Source organism: Myodes glareolus, chromosome 12, assembly GCF_982192425.1.
Source record: "Myodes glareolus chromosome 12, mMyoGla1.1, whole genome shotgun sequence".
Taxonomy (NCBI): domain Eukaryota; kingdom Metazoa; phylum Chordata; class Mammalia; order Rodentia; family Cricetidae; genus Myodes; species Myodes glareolus.
Window position 1 is genome coordinate 15,147,405 of NC_142037.1, and position 21,570 is coordinate 15,168,974.

Below are 21,570 nucleotides of genomic sequence, written 5' to 3' on the forward strand. Positions count from 1 at the left end.
AATATGCTTATGGTTGCATCCAGACATTATTATAAGCTAGCTAAATGCCAGATAGTTTCCCTTTGTTATCTAGTCAACAACCATGTACTAGGACAAGCAGTAGACTCATGACAAGAGTCACTATTCAGCAACCATATGATATAACCCTCCAAATCAGATGGACAGAATGTCCACACTGGTCACATTCTATGCACGTGTAGTACAGGGAACTACTGGAGCACACAGAAGGCTTATGTGTTAGACTTAGGCCAGCACTATAGGCTCTAAGGTGGAGAACAGTGAAGGCAAAGCAAGCCAGAAAGACAGAGAGAGGCAGTACCTGCAAACAGCCAGAGGTGAGAAAGTACACATCTGGTGAAAAGCTACAGAGAAAGGATAGGTGAGGATGAATAACTGGAAAAATTAATTGATAAGGATGGGTTAGTTCAGGTCGAGAAAACACACTTTTCCTGAGGGAAGAGCAAAGAGGTGACATGGGTTCAAGTGCTTTTTGATTTTTGGGCAAAGGGTGACAAGCTACTACCTCAACAATGCAACTTTTATCTTTGCTGAGATCCTGGGCTTCTAGCTCCATTGTTTCACATCTGGATCCTTTGCTCTCCTTGGACAGAGATTCTTCTGACAGTGCTGTGGTGACTTTATTTGACAACTTTAAAGCATATGCAGACTCCATTCATTGTGATCTCTCCAAATGTGGTCTAATTTTCATAGTGCTGTCTTCCAGGAGAGATTTGAATTTGCACGTAGCTGTAGCTTTGTTGTTCCATCTATCTCTGGAAAATGTCATCTGAATACTACTGAAGATTACATTGAATATGTATATGTATGCATATATATATATATATTGCTGTTATAAGCCTGTTATCTGCCTAACCTCTAAAAGAAAAATGGTTTAGTTTCAGGATTTTGTGGTCACACAGAAACATGTATGCTTTTAGTGGATTATCCCTGCTCAAGTTCCAAGTCTCTGTATTGCACCTCCTGGGGAATGCATGACATTTTATACTTCTCTTCACACCTAGAGTCTGTTGACCAAAACCCAGTGAGTGCACAGGGCATCCTGCAGTTGTACAGTTGACACAGTAAAGTCAGAGTAGATCCTGTCATACCTCTAGTGTCAGTGTAAGTCAAATATCACATCTGTCTTGTGAAGTGACTAATATTTCATACTTACTTAGATGCAGAAAATGCAGTAATAAAATACCTGAATTGACACTTGCATATTGAGTTTTGAAAACTCTGAGTAAAGAGAAATCCTGTGTAGTACACAGGGTACTGGCTATATTGCTAATATCACCCTTGTTCTGATTGCTCTAAAGTGGCTATATTGACCTTGACCATCTTTTATTATTTCTATCCAGTGACTCTGGCTGTAATCTGTTCTTGTTTCCAGAATCTGGAGCTGCAGGATCATTTTTGGCTAGAGTATTTTCCCCTTTAGGATGGGGATGCTTCTGCAGAATTGCTAGTGAAGAAAACATTTGATGTATTCTTTTCATCCCAGAAAAAGCAAGATCACTTTAAATGTATTTTGGACATTTTTAACTTTGCAATTTTTGTTTCTAAATGGGTAATTCTTTATTGACTTAGATCCTATTGGTTCCTTCGTATTATTTCACATATTCTGTACTATTTTCCTTTTCTTTTTCCCTGGAAAGTTGATTGTAAAATATTTCTTCTATGTAGTGTCCTTTCTGGAAGACACTCTTTCACTGGAGTAATGCATCACCCCTGGCTTTACAATCCTTGTGCTCCTTTAATATGGAGATAACTCTGGCTTAAGAGGAAGGCTTTGCAGAAGACATCCCACTTAAATTTGGGCACACATTTACTCTGTACATTTACACTTTTGGGTCTCTGTGTTAGTTTCCATCTCCTTTAGGAAGATGCTTCTCTAAGGAGGGCTGACTGAAGCACAGATCAATGGGTATGACAGTCATTTTATTGGCTTGCTGCTTTGGCAGAATAATAGTATTGGGTCTTCCATTAGGTTCATGACTTATCTGTTCTTGGGATCTTGGCTATCTTAGCAGTGTCAGGCATGTGTTCCTTTTCATGAAGTCTCCTTAAATACAATCAGACTGGTTAGTTACTTCAATAACATTCGTGCCACTGTTGTACCAGAATATCTTACAGGCAAGTCATTATTTTCAGTCGCAGTACTTACAGTTTGTTGGTATTAGTGTTTACCTTTCTCTTCTGATGCACATGCACATACTGTGCATATCATGAACACAGTGAGTACTGCTGAAGTTTCTAGTTAGGCACCAGCTCAACATTTTTCCCCCTACTTTCTGGTTTTTGTTTTATTTTTCTGTTTGAATTTTATGTGCATTGGTGTTTGGCCATGGGTGTTGTGTTCTGGAAAGTAAAGTTACAGACAGTTGTGAGCAGTCATGTGGGTGCTGTGCATTGAACCTCGGTCCTGTGCAAGAACAGTCAGTGCTCTTAACTGCTGAGTCATCTATCCAACCCCTTATTTTTGTTTTTTTATATAGATAATACTTTAATTGCCTTTACACATTCTAGGTATTATCTCTTTCTCTGATATGGAGCTGGTGAGATTTTTAGGCATGCTGGTATCTTCCTCTTAACTCAAGTAATGGTGTTCTTCGCTATACATAAACTTTAATTTCACAAGGTCTGATTTATTAAGTTTTTGTTTTCAAAGTCTATGGGATCCTGTTCAGAAATTCCTTTCCTTTATCAAAGAGGTCATGCCTATTCCCTATATTCTCCTCTGTCAAATTCATGGTATTAGGTTTTAGGTTCTGGCCCTTGATGCTTATCGAGATGACTTCTGCGCTGGGTCTACATAAAGGAATGAGATTCATTCTTCTCATTACACCTATTTGAATTGATCTGCATGATTTGTAAAATTGCTGTCAATTCCCTGAGTTGCACCGTGTTCTCTTTAGTTAAATGACATATAGATATATGAGTACAAATTTATGTATAGATTCTTACTAATATTTCATTAGGCAATGATATTTGAATGTCAATGTCATACTCTTTAAATTCCTATATCTTTGTAGTATAACTGGAAATTTGTGATGGTAATACCTCAGGCAATATTATTGCTGTTCATGATTGCTTTGACTAATCTGTGTCTTTTGTATTAAAATATGAAATTTAAGATTGATTTCTAGATACTGTGAAGAATTGTTGGGATTGAATAGAGTGTCTAGATTAATTTTTTTAGAATGGCCGTCTCCACCATATTATTCCTGCCAATCCAAAACCATGAAGGCTTTCTAGGTTATTGTATCTTTTTCTATTTCCTTTCATGAAGTTTAGAGTTTTCATTGTACAAGTCATTCAATTTCTTGGTTATACTCAATCTAAGATATTTGGGAGAATCTGTAAGTTCTATTGCTTGACCATTTTCTTAGTATTTTGGCACTTGTATTCGTGAAGGTGACTCTGCTCTGCTCATTAATTTTTATTCTAATACAACACTGAGTATATTTATTAGCAGCTGGTACAAGTAATGGGAGTCATTATAAGGTTAACAAGAAAACTGGGTACCCTTGGAGTGGGGAGGACCTTGGACGTCACACGGGGCAGGGAACCCTGACTGCTCTTAGGACTAGAAAGGGAGGGAAAGGTGGGAAGGGGGAGGAAGAGGGTAGGTGAGAAGGAGGTGGAAATTTTTAATAAATAAATAACTCAAGAAACTAGACATTAAAACTTAATTAACCTAATTAAAAAAAAACTGAACTGAACTGAACAGAGAATTCTCAACAGCAGAAGTTCAAATGGCCAAAAGATACTGAAGGTAATGCTCAACCTCCTTAGTGATCAGGGAAATGCAAATCAAAACAACATTGAGATACCAACTTACACCTATCAGAATAGCTAAAATCAAAAACACCAATGATAGCCTATGCTGGAGAGGATGTAGAGTAAGGGGAAGACTCATCCATTGTTGGTAGGAATGCACATTTGTGCAACCACTTTGGAATCAGTGTGGTGATTTCTCAGGAAACTGGAAGTCAACCTACCTCAGGACCCAGCAATTCTACTCCTGGGAATATACCCAAGAGATGCCCAATCACACTACAAAAGCATTTGTTCAACTATGTTCATAGCAGCACTGATTGTAATAGCCATAACCTGGAACAATCTAGGTGCCCCTCAATAGAAGAATGGATAAAGAAGTTGTGGAACATATACACTTTAGCATTTTGCTCAGTGGTAAAAAAAAATGACATCTTGAATTTTGCATGCAAATGGATGGAAATAGAAAACGCTGTACTGAGTGAGATAACTTAGACCCAAGAAGATGAATATGGTATGCACTCACTCATAGGTGGATTCTAGCCATAAACAAAGGACATTGAGCCTATAATTCTTGGTCCTAGAGAAGCTAAATAAGAAGATGAACCCAAAGAAAACCATATAGTTATCCTCCCGTATATTGGAAGTAGACAAGATTGCCAGGCAAAAGGTGGGAGCACGGGGATTTGGGGTGGGGTAGGGGTAAAGGGAGATGAGGAGAGGGAAGGGAGAAGGGGAGAATTGGGGAGAGCTGGGAAAATGGGATGGTTGCGATGGAGGAAGGGTGGATATGGGAGCAAGGAAGTAGATATCTTAATTAAGAATGCCATTTTAGGGTTGGCAAGAGACTTGACTATAGAGGGATTCCAAGCAAATGTCCCCAGCTTGTTCCTTGGGCAGCAGAGGAGAGGGTGTCTGAACTGGCCTTATCCCATAGCCACACTGATGAATATCTTACATATCACCATAAAACCTTCATCTGGCAATCCATGGAGATAGAGACAGAGACTCACATTGGAACACTGGACTGAGCTTCCAAGGTTCAAATGAAGAGCAGAAGGAGGGAGAACTGGAGTAAAAAAGTCAGGATCACGAGAGGTGTGTCCACCCACAGAGATGGTGGGACTGATCTAATAAGAGCTCACCAAGGCCAGGTGGACTGGGGCTGATGAGCATGTGATTAAACCGCACTCTCTGAATGTGGCTCACAATGAGGCTGACTGAGAAGAAAAGAACAATGGCACTGAGTTTTGATTCTACTGCATAGAATGGCTTTATGGTAGTCTAGTCTTTTTGGATGCTCACCTTCCTAGACCTGGATGGAGGGGGGAGAACATTGGACTTCCCACAGGGCAGAAAACCCTGACTGCTCTTAAGACTGAAGAGGGAAAGTGGAGGGAGTAGGAGAGAAATGGGAGGAGGTGAAAATTTTTAATAAAGAACAAAAGAAATCTGGTAAATGTACAATGATGACAGATCTAAGGGCTGTCAACAAGATAATTCAACCTATGGGCCCTCTACAGTCTGGAATTCCTCTGCTTTCTCTGGTACCCAAAGGATGGCTTCTTATAGTTATTGATTTGAAGCATTGCTTCTTCCCTTATACTTTTACAAGAAAAGGATAGAGAAAAAGTTGCCTTCACAGTGCTGACTTATAGTAATTCTCAGCCTACTAGGAGATACCAGTGGACTGTCCTACCACAGGGAATGCTGAGTAGTCCCAGCCTGTGTCATTACTTTGTAAGTCAGGCATTGGAAATGATATGTAAGCAATTCCCTAAGTCTATAATTTACCATTACATGGATGATATTTGCTATCTGATTCAAACATAGATTCTTTAGAAAGAATGTTTGAGGAAGTTAAGATAGTTTTGCCTAGATGGGGATTACAAATTGCTCCTGAAAAGATTCAAAGAGGAGATTCTGTTAATTACTTAGGTTACAGAAGAGGTTTACAGAAAATTAGAACACAAAAGGCACAAATTAGGAGAAACTGGTTACGGACTCTTAATGACTTTCAAAGATTGTTAGGAGACATTTCCAGTCTACAACAGGATGTTGGGATAACACCTGATCTACTAATTCATTTAAACAAAACCTTAGATGGTGACAAAGATTTGAATAGTCCCAGAGAATTATCAACTGAAGCAGAAAAGGAACTGACAATGGATGAGGAAAAATTACAGGAGGCACATGTATATAGGGTGAATCCAAATCTTATTTTATTCTAGTTATATTGCTTTCCAGAATATCTCCTATGGGAATTTTAATGCAGAGGGACCATATTATTTATTGAATGGAACTTTTGATCACACAAACCAAATAAAAATTAACAATTTATGTAGAAAAGGTCTCTGAAATAATTATAAAAGGCGAACTGAGACTTCATCAACTAGCAGGTGTAGACCCAGCAGATATTATAGTGCCTTTCACTACTGATGAAATAAAAAGGGTATGAAAAGACAATGAACCATGGAAAAGAGCTTGTGCTAATTTTCTGAGAGAAATTAATAGCAATGATCCCAAAAGCGATAGATTCAACCTAATAAAGGGAACTTCTTGGATTCTTCCTCGAATTGTATGTGATGCTCCAATAACTGGAGCCAGTACATTTTATACTGATGGAAATAAATCAGGGAAGGCAGGTTACAAATCAGACGAAATGAGTAGGTGGAACAATACCTTATAATTCTGTCCAGAAGGCAGAATTATATTTCATTCTTATGGTGTTAAGGGATTTTAAAGAGCCTCTTAATATAGTTAATGATTCACAATATGCAGAAAGAGTTATCTTGCATTTTAAAACTGCTGAATTTATACCAGATGATACAGAACTGACTTCATTGTTTGTTCAGGTACAAGACATGATGAGGAATAGGCTTTGTCTGATGTACATAACACACATCTGATCCCATATGGATCTGCCAGGTTCTCTAGCACAAGGGAAAGCAGAAATTGATCAATTATTGATTGGAAGCATGTTACAGGCCTCAGGATATCATTAAAAGCATCACATCAATAACAAAGGTTTAAAGAAAGAGTTTTCCATTACATGGCAACAAGCTAAGGAGATTCTAAAGAGATGCTGTACTTGCTCTTTATGTAACCAAACACCGCTACCTGCAGGGACTAACCCAAAAGGGTACTCAAAGGAACGAAATCTGGCAGATCACATTGACAAACCCCTATCCAAACTAATCAAATGGCAGAGAGAGAACACGCAAATTAATAAGATCAGAAATGAAAAGAAGCACATAACCACAGACACAGAGAAAATTCAGAGAATCATTAGATCTTACTACAAAAGCCTGTATGCCACAAACTTTGAAAATGTAAAAGAAATGGACATGTTTTTTAGATAAGTACCATATACCAAAGTTGAACCAAGATCAGGTAAAGAATCTAAATAGACCTGTTAGTTGCGAAGAATTAGAAGCTCTTATCAAAAACCTCCCTATCAAAAAAAGCCCAGGACCAGATGGTTTCAATGCAGAATTCTACCAGAAATTCCAAGAAGAGCTAATACCTATACTCCTCCATGAATTTCACAATATAGAAACAGAAGAGTCATTGCCAAATCCTTTTTATGAAGCTACAGTTACCCTGATACCAAAACCACACAAAAACACAAACAAAAAGGAGAATTACAGGCCAGTCTCACTAATGAACATTGACACAAAAATTCTCAATAAAATACTGGCAAACCGAATCCAAAAACACAATAGAAAAATTATCCATTATGATCAAGTAGGCTTCATCGCAGAGATACACGGCTGGTTAAACACACGCAAATCTATCAATGTAATCCATCAAATACATAAACTGAAAGAAAAAAACCATATGATCATTTCATTAGATGCTGAAAAAGCATTTGAAAAAATTCAACATCCCTTTATGATAAAGATGTTGGAGAGATTAGGGATACAAGGTTCATACCTAAATATTATAAAAGCTATTTACAGCAAGCCAACAGCTAACATCAAATTAAATGGAGAGAAACTCAAAGCCATTCCACTAAAATCAGTTGCACGACAAGGCTGTCCACTCTCTCCATACCTCTTCAATATAGTGCTTGAAGTTCTAGCAATAACAATAAGACAACATAAGGGGATTAAGAGGATTCAAATTGGAAAGGAAGATGTTAAACTTTCATTATTTGCAGATGATATGATAGTGTACATAAGCGACCCCAAAAACTCTACCAAAGAACTCCCACAGCTGATAAACACCTTTAGTAATGTGGCAGGATACAAGATCAACTCCAAAAGATCAGTGGCCCTCCTATACAGAAAGGATAAAGAGGCAGAGAGGGAAATCAGAGAAACATCACCATTCACGATAGCCACAAACAGCATAAAGTATCTGGAAGTAACTCTAACCAACGAAGTGAAAGATCCATTTGACAAGAACTTTAAGTCTTTGAAGAAAAAAATTGAAGAGGATACCAGAAAATGGAAGGATCTCCCTTGATATTGGATTGGGAGGATCAACATAGGAAAAATGGTAATTCTACCATAAGCAATCTACAGATTCAATGCAATCCCCATCAAAATTCCATCAAAATTCTTCACAAACCTTGAGAGAATAATAATCAACTTTATATGGAAAAACAAAAAAACCCAGGATAGCCAAAACAATATTATATAATAAAGGAACTTCTGGAGGCATTACCATCTCTGACTTCAAACTCTATTACAGAGCTACAGTATTGAAACAGCTTGGTATTGGTAAAAAAAAAAAAACAGAGAACTCGACCTATGGAATTGAATAGAAGACCTTGATATTAACCCACAAGCTTATGAACACCTGATTTTCGACAGAGGAGCAAAAAGTATACAATGGAAGAAAAGAAAGCATCTTTAACAAATGGTGCTGGCATAACTGGATGTCAACCTGTAGAAGAATGAAAGTAGATCCATATCTATCACCATGCACAAAACTCAAGTCCAAATGGATTAAAGACCTCAATATTAATCTGAACACATTGAACCTGATAGAAGAGAAAGTGGGAAGTAGTCTATAAGACATGGGCACAGCAGACCACTTCCTAGGTAGAACCCTAGTAGCACAGACAATAAGAGCAACAATGAATCAATGGGACCTCCTGAAACTGAGAAGACTCTGTAAAGGAAAGGACACTGTCATTAAGACAAAAAGGCTACCTTCTGACTGGGAGAAGATCTTCACCAATCCCTCATCAGACAAAGGTCTGATCTCCAAAATATACAAAGAACACAAAAAACTAGACAATAAAACTCTAATTAAACCAACTAAAAAATGGGGTATTGAACTGAACAGAAAATTCTCAACAGAAGAACATCGAATGGCCAAAAGACAATTAAGGTCATGCTCAACCTCCTTAGTGATCAGGGAAATGCAAATCAAAACAACTTTGAGATACCATCTTATGCCTGTCAGAATAGCTAAAATCAAAAACACAAATGAAATCCTATGCTGGAGAGGATGTAGAGAAAGGGGAACACTCATCAGGACACAGCAATTCCACTCTTGGGAATATATCGAAGAGATGCCCTATCATACTACAAAAGCATTTGTTCATCTACGTTCATAGCAGCACTATTTGTAATAGCCAGAACCTGGAAACAACCTAGGTGCCCCTCAATAGAAGAATGGGTAAAGAAGGTATGGAACATATACACATTGGAGCTTTACTCAGCGGTAAAAAAACAATGACATCTTGAATTTTGCATGCAAATGGATGGAAATAGAAAACACTTTACTGAGTGAGATAACCCAGACCCCAAAAGAGGAATATGGTATGTACTCACTCATAAGTGGATTCTAACCATAATTAAAGGACAATAAGCCTTTAATTCATGATCCTAGAGAAGCTAAATAAGAAGGTGAACCCAAAGAAAATTATATAGTTATCCACCTGGATATTGGAAGTAGACAAAATTGCCAGGGAAAGCTTGGGTGCACAGGGGTGTGAGGGTAGATGTAAGGGGACGTTGGTAGAAAGAAGGGAGAAGGAGAGGATACAGGAGAGCTTGGGGGAATGGGATGGATGGGATGGAGGAAGGGTGCATAAGGGAGTAGAGAAGTAAATATCTTAATTAAGGTAGCCATTTTAGGGTTTGCAAGAGACTTGATTCTAGAGGGGTTCCCAGAAGTCCAAGGAGATGTCCCCAGCTTGTTCCTTGGGCAGCAGAGGCGAAGGTGTCTGAACTGGCCTTGTCCCATAGCCACACTGATGAATATCTTGCATATCACCATAGAACCTTCATCTGGCGATGGATGGAGATAGAGACCGAGACCCACATTGGAGCTCTTGACTGAGCTCCCAAGGTCCAAATGAGGAGCAGAAGGATGGAGAACATGAGCAAGGAAGTCAGGACCACGAGGTGTGTGCCCACCCACTGAGACGGTGGGACTGATCTAATGGGAGCTCACCAAGGCCAGCTGGACTGGGAGTGATGGAGCATGTGATCAAAATGGACACTCTGAATGTGGCTGGCAATGAAGGTTGACTGAGAATCCAAGGACTATGGCACTGGATTTTGATTCTACTGCATGGACTGACTTTGTGGGAGCCTGGTTCTTTTGGATGCTCACCTTCATAGACCTGGATGGAGGGGGGAGGATCTTGTACTTCCCAAAGGGCAGGGAACCCTACTGCTCTTATAGACTGAAGAGGGAGGGGGAGGGGGACTGAGGGGAGGAGGATTGGGGGGAGGGGAAGGGAAATGGGAAATGGGGAAGAGGTGGAAATTTTTAATAAATAAGTAAATAAAGAATTGTAAAAAAAGAAAAATTAAACTATATGTCTCAAACACACACACACACACACACACACACAGACACACACACACAAAGCAAACATAACACCAAATAGATTGGATAAAAAAATACATCCCCTTGCCATATAATAATCAAAACATAAAACATACAGAATAAAGAAAGAATATTAAGAGCTGCAAGGGAAAAAGGTAAAGTAACACGTAAAGGTAAATCGATCAGAATTACACCTGACTTCTCTATGGAAACCTTGAAAGCCAGAAGGTTTTGGATAGATGTGCTGCAGACACTAAGAGACCATGGATGCAAGCCCAGACTAGTATACCCAGAAAAGTTTTCTTTCACCATTGATGGAGAAAACAAGATATTCCATGAGAAAAACAAATTTAAACAATAAGTACCCTCAAACTCAGCCTTACAGAAAGTACTAGAAGGAAAACCACAACCCAAGGAAACCAACAACACCCATAATAGTTAGCAACATCTTTAACAGTAGTTAACATAATTTTCATTATGTTTATTAATTTTATTAATATTTTGTTAATATTAATAATATTTTATTAATATTTCATTAATTTTATTGATATTGTTTAACAACAATTGTTAACATAATAGTTAATAACATCTAACAACCCTCCACCAGCACAACTCAAAGAAGGGAAACACACAAACTCTACCACCACAAAAAAAAAACTAACCAGAGTTAACAACCACTGGTCATTAATATCACTTATATCAATGACTCAATTCACCTATAAAAAGGCACAGACTAAGAGAATGGATACGAAAACAGGATCCAACATTCTGCTGCTTACAAGAAACACACGTCAACAATAAAGACAGACATTACCTCAGAGTAAAGGGTTGGGAAAAGATTTTTCAATCAAATGGACCTAAGAAACAAGCGGGTGTGGTTATTCTAATATCTAACAAGATTGACTTCAAACTAAAATCAATCAGAAGAGATGGAGAAGGACACTATATACACATAAGAGGAACAATTCATCAGGATGAAGTCTCAACCCTAAATATCTACGCCCCTAATGTAAAAGCACCTACATATGTAAAAGAAACATTACTAGAACTCAAAGCATACATCAAACCCCACACACTAATAGTAGGAGATTTCAACACTCCTCTCTCCCAATGGACAGGTTAACCAGACAGAAACTTAACAGAGAAATAAGAGAACTAAAAGAGGTAATGAATCAAATGGACTTCACAGAATTCTATATAACATTCCACCCAAATAGGAAAGAATATACCTTCTTCTCAGCATCTCATGAAAACTTCTCGAAAATTGATCACATATTTGGTACAAAGCAAATACCCACAGATACAAAAAAATTTTAGTAACTACCTGTGTCTAATTGGATCACTATAGAATAAAGTTAGAATTTAACAACAATTCTACCCCCAGAAAGCCTACAAACTCATGGAAACTGAACAGTCAACTACTGAACAACCCCTGGGTCAAAAAAGAAAGAAAGAAAGAAATTAAAGTATTCATTGAATTCAACAAAAGTAAAGACACAATATACCTAAACCTATGGGACACTATAAAAGCAGTGCTAAGAGGAAAGTTCATAGCAGTAAGTGCCCACATTAAGAAAAATGGAGAAAGCTCACATTAGAGACTTAACAGCACAGCTGAAAGCTCTAGAAAAAAAGAAGCAGACTCACCCAGGAGGAGTAGAAGTCTGAAAATAATCAAACTGAGGGCTGAAATCAACAAAGTAGAAACACAGAAAACAATTCAAAGAATCAATGAAACAAAGAGCTAGTTCTTTGAGAAAATCAGTAAGATTGACAAACCCCTATCCAAACTAATCAAAAGGCAGAGAGAGAACACGCAAATTAACAAGATCAGAAATGAAAAGGTGGACATAACAGCAGATACTGAGGAAATTCAGAGAATCATTAGGTCTTACTACAAAAGCCTCTATGCCACAAAGTTGGAAAATGTAAAACAAATGGACTTGTTTTTAGATAAGTACTATATAGCAAAATTAAATCAAGACCAGGTGAAGAATTTAAATAGACTTATAAGTCATGAGGAAATAGAAGCTGTCATAAAAAAACCCCTAACCTAAAAAAGTCCAGGACCAGATGGTTTTAATACATAAATCTACCAGAACTTCCAAGAAGAGCTGATACCTATACTCCTTAATGTGTTTCACATAATAGAAACAAAAGAGTCATGGCCAAACTCTTCTTATGAAGCTACAGTTAGCCTGATACCAAAACCACAAAAAGACACAACCAAGAAAGAGAATTACAGACCAATCTTGCTCATGCACATTGATGCAAAAATTCTCAATAAAATACAAGAACACATGAAAAAATTATCCATTATGATCAAGTAGGCTTCATCGAAGAGATGCAGGGCTGGTTCAACATACAAAAATCTATCAATGTAATTCATCATATAAATAAACTGAAAGAAAAAACCATATGATCATTTCATTAGATGCTGAAACAGAATTTGACGAAATATAACACCCCATTATGATAAAGGTCTTGGAGAGATTAGGGATACAAAGACCATACCTAAATATAATAAAAGCAATATACAGGAAGCCAACAGCTAACATCAAATTAAATGGAGAGAAACTCAAAGCCATTCCACTAAAATCAGGAGCAAGACAAGGCTCTTGAACATGGTGTTTGAAGTTCTAGCAACAGCAATAAGACAACATAAAGAGATCAAGAGGATTTGAATTGGAAAGGAAGAAATCAAACTTTCATTATTTGCAGATGATATGACAGTGTATATCTGTGACCCCAAAAACGCTACCAAAGAACTCCTACAGCTGATAAATACCTTCAGTGATGTGGCAGAACACAAGATCAACTCAAAAATATCAGTTGCCCTCTTATACACAAAGAATAGAGAATCAGAGAGGGAAATCAGAGAAACATCACCTTTCACAGTAGCCACAATTAGCATAAAGTATCTTGGAGTAATTCTAACCAAAGAAGTGAAAGATCTATTTGACAAGAACTATAAGGCTTTGAAGAAAGAATCTGAAGAGGACACCAGAAAATGAAATGATCTCCCTTGCTCTTGGATTGGTAGGATCAACATTGTAAAAATGGCAATTCTACCAAAGGCAATCTATAGATTCAATGCAATCCCCATCAAAATCACAACAAAATTCTCTGCAGACCTTGAGAGAACAATAATCAACTTTATATGGAAAAACAAAAAAACCCAGGATAGCCAAAAAAAAAAAATCCTATACAATAAAGGTATTTCCGGAAGCATTGCCATCTCTGACTTCAAACTCTATTACAGAGCTACAGTAATGAAAAGAGATTGGTATTGGCATAAAAACAGAGACATTGACCGATGAAATCGAATTGAAGACCCGGATATTAATCCACAAGCATATGAACACCTGATTTTTGACAAAGGAGCAAAAATTATACAATGGAAGGAAGAAAGCATCTTCAATAAATGGTGCTGGCATAAATGGAAGTCAATCTGCAGAAGAATGAAAATAGATCCCTATCTATCACCATGCACAAAACTCAAGTCCAAATGGATTAAACGTCTCAGTATAAATCTGACCACACTGAACCTGATAGAAGAGAAAGTGGGAATAAGCCTGCAACACATGAGCACAGGAGATCACTTCCTACATATAAGCCCAGTAGCAAAGACAATAAGGGCAACATTGAATAGTGGAACCTCCTGCAACTGAGAAGCTTCTGTAAAGCAAAGGACACTGCCATTAAGACAAAAAGGCTACCTTCTTGACTGGGAGAAGATCTTCACCAACCCCGCATCCAACAAATATCTGATCTCCAAAATACATAAAGAACACAAGAAACTAGACATTAAAACTCTAATTAAACCAATTAAAAAATGGGGTATTGAACTGAACAGAGAATTCTCAACAGAAGAAATTCAAATGGACAAAAGACACTTGAGGTCATGTTCAACCTCCTTAGCCATCAGGGAAATGCAAATCAAAACAACTTTGAGATACCATGTTATGCCTGTCAGAATAGCTAAAATCAAAAACACAAAGGAGAGCCTATGCGGGAGAGGATGTGGGAGAGGGGAACACTCATCCATTGTTGGTGGGAATGTAAACTTGTGCAACCACTTTGGAAATCAGTGTGGCAGTTTCTTGGGAAACTGGGAGTCAACCTACCTCAGGACCCAGCAATTCCACTCATGGGAATAAACCCAAGAGATGCCCTATCATACTACAAAAGCATTTGTTCAACTATGTTCATAGCAGCACTATTTGTAATAGCCAGAACCTGGAAACAACCTAGGTGCCCCTCAATAGAAGAATGGTTAAAGAAGGTATGGAACATATACATTTTAGAGTTTTACTCAGCAGTAAAAAACAATGACATCTTGAATTTTGCATGCAAATGGATGGAAATAGAAAACACTTTACTGAGTGAGATAACCCAGAACCAAAAAGAGGAATATGGTATGTACTCACTCATAAGTGGATTCTAGCCATAATTAAAGAACATTGAGCCTATATTTCGTGATCCTAGAGAAGTTAAATAAGAAGGTGAACCCAAAGAAAATAATATAGTTATCCTCCTAGATATTGGAAGTAGACAAGATACCAGGTAAAAGTTGGGTGCATGGGGGTGGGGTGGGTGTAAGGGGAGATTGGAGGGAGAAGGGAGAAGGGGAGGATTTGGGAGAGCTTGGGGGAAAGGGATGATTAGGATGGAGTAAGGGTGCATAAGGGAGCAGAGACGTAAATATCTTAATTAAGGGAGCCATTTAGGGTGGGCAAGAGACTTGACACTAGAGGGGTTCCCAGGTGTCCAAGGAGATGTCCCCAGCTTGTTCCTTGGGCAGCAGAGGAGAGGGTGCCTGAACTGGCCTTGTCCCATAGCCACACTGATGAATATCTTACATATCACCATAGAACCTTTTCATCTGGCGATGGATGGAGATAGAGACCGAGACCCACATTGGAGCTCTGGACTGAGCTCCCAAGGTCCAAATGAGGAGCAGAAGGATGGAGAACATGAGCAAGGAAGTCAGGACCATGAGGTGCGTGTCCACCCACTGAGACGGTGGGACTGATCTAATGGGAGCTCACCTAGGCCAGCTGGAGTGGAAATGATGGAGCATGTGATCAAACTGGACCCTCTGAATGTGGCTGTCAATGAGGGCTGACTGAGAATCCAAGGACAATGGCACTGGGGTTTGATTCTACTGCATGGACTGGCTTTGTGGAACCCTGGTTTGTTTGGAAGCTCACCTTCCTAGACCTGGATGGAGGGGGGAGAACCTTGGACTTCTCACGGGGTAGGGAACCCTGCCCTCTCTTAGGACTGGAGAGGGAGGGGGATGGGGAGTGTGGGGAGAGGTAGGGAAATGGGAGGTGGGGAGGAGGTAGAAATTCTTAATAAATAAAAAATAAATAAATAAATCAAAAAATAAAAATATAATTTAATTAACTTTAAAATTCTAATTAACCCAATTAAAAAATGGAGTACTGAACTGAACAGAGAATTCTCAACAGAAGAAGTTCAATTGGCCAAGAGACACTTAAGGTCATGTTCATCTTCCTTATCTATCAGAAAATGAAAATCAAAACAACTTTGACATACCATCTTATACCTGTCAGAATGGCTAAAATCAAAAACAACAATGATTGCCTTTGCTGGAGAGGATGTGGAGTTAGGAGGACACTCATCCATTGTTGGTGGGAATGTAAACTTGTGCAGCCACTGTGGAAATCAGTGTGACGGTTTCTCAGGAAGTTCGGAATCAACCGACCTCAGGATCCAGCAATACCACTCTTAAGAATATACCCAAGAGATGCCCTGTCATACTACAAAAGCATTTGTTCAACTATGTTCATAGCAGCATTATTTGTAATAACAGAACCTGGAAACAATGTCCCTCAATGAGAGAATGGATACAGAAAGAATGAATACAGAAAGTACAGAAAGAGGACTACTCAGCAGTAAAAACAATGACATCTTGAATTTTGCATGCAAATGGGTGGAAATAGAAAACACTATTCTGAGTAAGATAACCCAGACCCAAAAATATGAATATGGTATGTACTCACTCATTTGTGGACTCCAGACATAAACCAAGGTCATTAAGCCTATAGTTCACAAGCCCAGAGAAGCCAAATAACAAGGTGAAACCAAAGAAAAATATGTATAGATCCCCCTGGAAATTGGAAGCAAACAAGATTGCAGGGCAAAAGTTGTAAGCATAGTGGTGGGGGAAGGGATGGGGTTGAGGTTGTCGGAAGGGGAGAGGGGGAGAGGGAAGGGAGAAGGGAAGGACTGGCAAGAGCTTGGGGGAGTGGGAGAGAGGAGATGGAGGAAGGGCGGATATAGGAGCAGGGAAGAAGTAACCTACATTAAGGGATCCATTTTAGGGTTGGCAAGAGACTTGGCTCTAGAGGGGATCCCAGGTGTCCACAGATGGATGTCCCCAGCTAGGTCCTTGAACAGCAGAGGAGAGGGTTGCCTGAACTGGCCTTGCCCTACTATCACACTGATGATTATCTCAAATACCACCATAGAATCTTTGTCCAGCCACGGATGAAAGTAGAGACAGAGACCCTCCTCAGAACAATGGACTGAGCTCCCAAGGTCCAGTTTTAAGGCAGAAGGAGGGAGAAGACGAGCAAGGAAGTCAGGACCGCGAAGGGTTGGTCCACCAACTGAGGCAGTGTGCCTGTTCTAATGGGAGCTCACCAAATCCAGCTGGACCAGCTCTGAATGAGCATGTGATCAAACCGGACTTAGGAATGAGGCTGACAATGGGGGCTGACTGAGAAGCCATTGATAAAGGCACTGGGACTTGTTTCTACTGCATGTACTGGCTTTTTGGGATCCAGTCTATCTGGATGCACACTTTCCTGGGCCTGGATGGATGGGGGAGCCCCTTGGACACCCCACAGGGCAGGGTTCCTTGCCCTCTCTTAAGACTGAATGGGGGGGGAGGATGAGAGGGGAATGGGAGAAGGGGAGGAAGTGGAAATTTTTGAATGGAAAAATAAAAAAGAAAAGAAATCAAAATATCATTTGCAGTATTTTTCAAAGAAAACGTTAACAGATGCCAAAGAGATTCATCTGAAATTAACATGAAATGACATGACCATTGTGTTTCAATATGAATGAAAGGATACTTAAGCTAGATCCACTTCGGGAATTAAAACAGAATCATCACCACAGCATAACTCCAGTCTACGAAATGCAGGGGAATTGAATGCACTCAAAACTTAAGAAGGCACGTGTTTAATGCAGTCTGTAAATCCCCAAGAAATGAAAGTGTACAAAATGACACCGATTTATCTCAGGTCATCTCAGCTCCTGGGAACGCCTCTACAGACAATGCCCTTTCAAAAGCTGGAGCACTTCTCCAGACTCAGAAAATGGAATGGTTTAAAAACATGAATGAGCGACTTCTGGAAATAAATGGGGGTGATAAGGGAGTGACGGTAGTAAGCTAAAAAAGATACATCACTTTAACAATGAACTCTCAAAATAGCTTCAGTACGGAGTAGAAAAGCAAAGACCGAACACTAAAATCCAATTTTCATTGTGAATTCCTGAATTCACAGAGGGTCTAGAAACTTAATGTGACTCAATCTTTCAGAGGCAAGATGGGGTGGGAATGGGGGTAAACAGTTTCTCAACTAGAAGAAAACAGGGTTTTCTACATTGTTTCATGCATTCCGGGGGTTCTATGTACCAAAAGCAGCAACTAGCTGGGTATGCACTAGGGCCCCAGCTGAGGATCTGAATACAGTTTTCTGAGCATTAGCCACACCACCTCCCCAGAGAAAGCGTGGGAAAATGCCCTAAGACTGCCAGGGCATGCAGTGCTTACCTGACTGATCCACTGTACCAGAGTGCTCTTTCCTGCGATGTCCCCTCCGAGACCCTGTCCTTCAGAGCAAAGTCCCAGCAGGAGCCACTGAAGTTGGTAGCAGGAGAACGCTGATCCACGGAGGGTGGGATCGGCGGCCACGCCAAAGCCTGGCTACGGATGCTCTTGCCTGACCCGGGTCTTGCATCTCGGGCATGGCCCAGGGCAACCAAGTCTGAGAGGCCTATGCTTGTGACCGCTCCTCACGCCCAGACTTCCCTCAACTAAGTTGAGCCCTCACCCTTCGGCTCCAAGGGCTCACCCCGCGGCCAAGTTCGAGCACCTCCTAGGTGGAGAAGGACGACAGGCGGCAACTTTTGGCGGCGGCTGGGGAGAAGAGGAGACTCTGGCACTGGTGGAGCCAGAAGCTTAACAGGGGCCTCCCTGACTCCCCCTGCAACAACCCTTGCCCATCCGCGCATGCGCAGCCCGTGGACTTTTAGTAGACAGCTTCGTCCCCCCCCTGCAAACGCCCCTTTCTGGGGGCGGGGCTTCTGAGGAGCTGTTGACAGTTGATCTCTTCTGGGGAAAGAGAGTCAGTTTAAGAATTGGAACCCCTTCGGTCAATCATGTCTCAGTGGAGGCCCAACTCCAGTCCCTATACTGGCAACATAAATTGAACCCTCTGAATTATAATATATATTTTAAAAAAAGAAAGTTGAGAAGGATGGCATGGGTGCATATGTCCAAAATATGTTATTATGCATATATGAAAGTTTCAATAAATTATATAAACACTTCCCCGTCTCAGTGCTGGGACTACAGGATTGTCACCCTTTCTCTACATCATTGACAGCACTTGCTTTATTTTATTGATATTGGCCATTCAGGCTGGTATAAGATGAAATCTCAAAGTACTTTTAATTTGCATTTCCCTGGTGGCTAAAGATGTTGAAAATGTCTTTAAAGGTTTCTCAGTCATTTCTGTTTCATTTTCTTGAGGGTTCTGTGCTTAGTTCTCTATCCCAAGTTTGAACTGAATTATTTGTTTTCTTGATGTTCGGCTTTTAATTTATATATTTTAGATATTAATCATCCATCAGATGACTAATTGGGGTAGAATAGAACCCCCCCACTCTATAGGCTGCTGCTTTGCCCAAATGATAATGTCCTTTACCATATAGAAGTTTCTCAGCTTCATGAGGTCCCATTTATTAATCATTGATCTTAATGCCTCTGCTATCAGTGTTCTGTTCAGAAATTCTTCCTCTGTGCCAATGAGTTCAAGACTATTTCTTCACTTTCTCTTCTGTCAGACTGAGGATATCATATCTTGTATTTATGTACCTGATCCATGCAGCCATCCAGTGGTACTGGCACCATTTGTTGAAGATGCTGTCTTTTCTCCAGTATATACTATATATTCAACACAATCGCCATCAAAATTCTAATACAATTCTTCACAGAAATTGAAATAAAAATCTCCGACTTTGTGTGAAAACACAAAAATTCAGAATATATACATTGTTGATTTATTCTTTTTATTAATAATTGCTATTGGTAGAATAGTCATTTTACAACATTAATCCCACTGATCAATGTGCATGGGAGATTATTGAATCTTCTGATTTCCTCTTTAATTTTGCCCTTAATTGTCAGTTTTTATTATACGAGTCTTTCACTTTCTTGGTTAGAGTTATCCCAAATTTTCTGTCTTTGTCTTAGATGATTTTGAAAAAGCTTTGCAATTCTTCAATCCTATTGATTTTCTTCAGGCTTCAAGAACCAACTCTGCTTATTGTTGATTTTTTGTAATTATTTTTGTTGTTTCTAGTTCAGTGATTTAAGCCCTCAGTTTACTTCTTTCCATCTATTCTTTTGGAGTATTAATTAACCATTTTCTAGAGAGTTCAGATGTGCTGCTAAGTTACAAATATGAGAACTCTATTTTTTTTTTTTCAGACAGGCACTCAGTGCTGTGAATGTGCCTCTTCAAGCTTCATTGTGTTCCATAGGTTTGGATAGAATGTGTTTTCATTTTTACTCAATTCAAAAAATATTTTAGTGTTAAGTTGATTTTGGTTTTGACCCATTCTTTATTCTGTACTGAGTTTTTCTGTTTTCATGACTTTGTATAGTTCATGCTGTTATTGATAGCCAGTTAAAGCCATGGTGGTCAAATATAATACAGAATTTTATTTAAGTTTTTTAATATTTGTTGAGACTTTTCCTATGTCCTAGTATGCTATCAGTTTTGAAGAATGTGCTTTGATATTCTGAGCAGAAGATATGTTCTTTAGTGTTTGAATGAAATAATCTGTAGACATCTGCTAGTTCCATGTAGATTTATGTCATTATTTAACCCCAGCATTCCCCAGTTTAGATTTTGTCCATGCTGTCTGGAACTAGCAGAGATCCAACTCTGTCTGTGAGTAGCATGGGCTACATAGTGAGTCCCCAGCCAGTCAGAGCTACAGAGGTTATTGGTGTCCTGGATATGGATAGCATGGCTTGCTCATAGATGCACACTTTATGATGGAATCAGATCCATAATTTATTCATGCTGCCATAAAGGACACCTCCCCCCCACCAAAGTGTCCTTTTCGTTTACTTTGCTGTAACACCTGAGATTCCCTCTGCTATGTTTTGTGCTTTCTTGGTGAAGCTTATCTTTGAGATTTTGACTTGACTTCCTAAGTTATACATTTCCAGTTTTATTTCAGTTTGTGTTTTCCTTAATAATTCTCTTTCTACTTGCAAGCCTTGAACTTTTTCTTCATATTATTCCACTGCTTGTTATCTTTTCAAATACTTCATTAAGGGGTTTTTTCATATCCTCTTTAGGAACCTTCATCAAGTTCATATTATATATTTCTGATACTATTGTCTTGCGGTTCAGTTGTATTGCATTTTCAGGATCTGTTGTAGCATTGGTTACTGGGTTCTGATGGAGACATATTGTCTTGGCTATTCATGATTATATTTTTGTGCTGGTGTCTCTGGTCAGGATAACTGTGTTTCTGTGTGTATTATCTTTGTTCTGTCAGTGTTTTCTTCCCTGGATATGAACTCTCTGCATCTTAGCAAAGTATTGTTGTGATGGTATGGTAGGGAGTGCTTCTACGGCCAATATGTGGCAGAAAGAAACAGATGTGGGCTAGGAGAAAAGACTGAGAGAGGCTTAAGTAACAAGCTAAGTGACA

General features: G+C 39.2%; 1 protein-coding gene across 1 annotated transcript in view; it reads right to left on the bottom strand.

Annotated features, from left to right (window-relative positions):
- The window catches only part of LOC148120131 (ankyrin repeat domain-containing protein 55-like), a 48,989-nt gene extending 30,486 nt beyond the window's left edge, over window positions 1-18,503 (bottom strand). The window contains exon 1 of the mRNA XM_087912002.1: window positions 18,389-18,503. The gene's annotated coding sequence lies outside the window, so the exon portion shown is untranslated. The remainder of the gene's footprint in view (window positions 1-18,388) is intronic.
- Window positions 18,504-21,570: the final 3,067 nt, after the last annotated feature.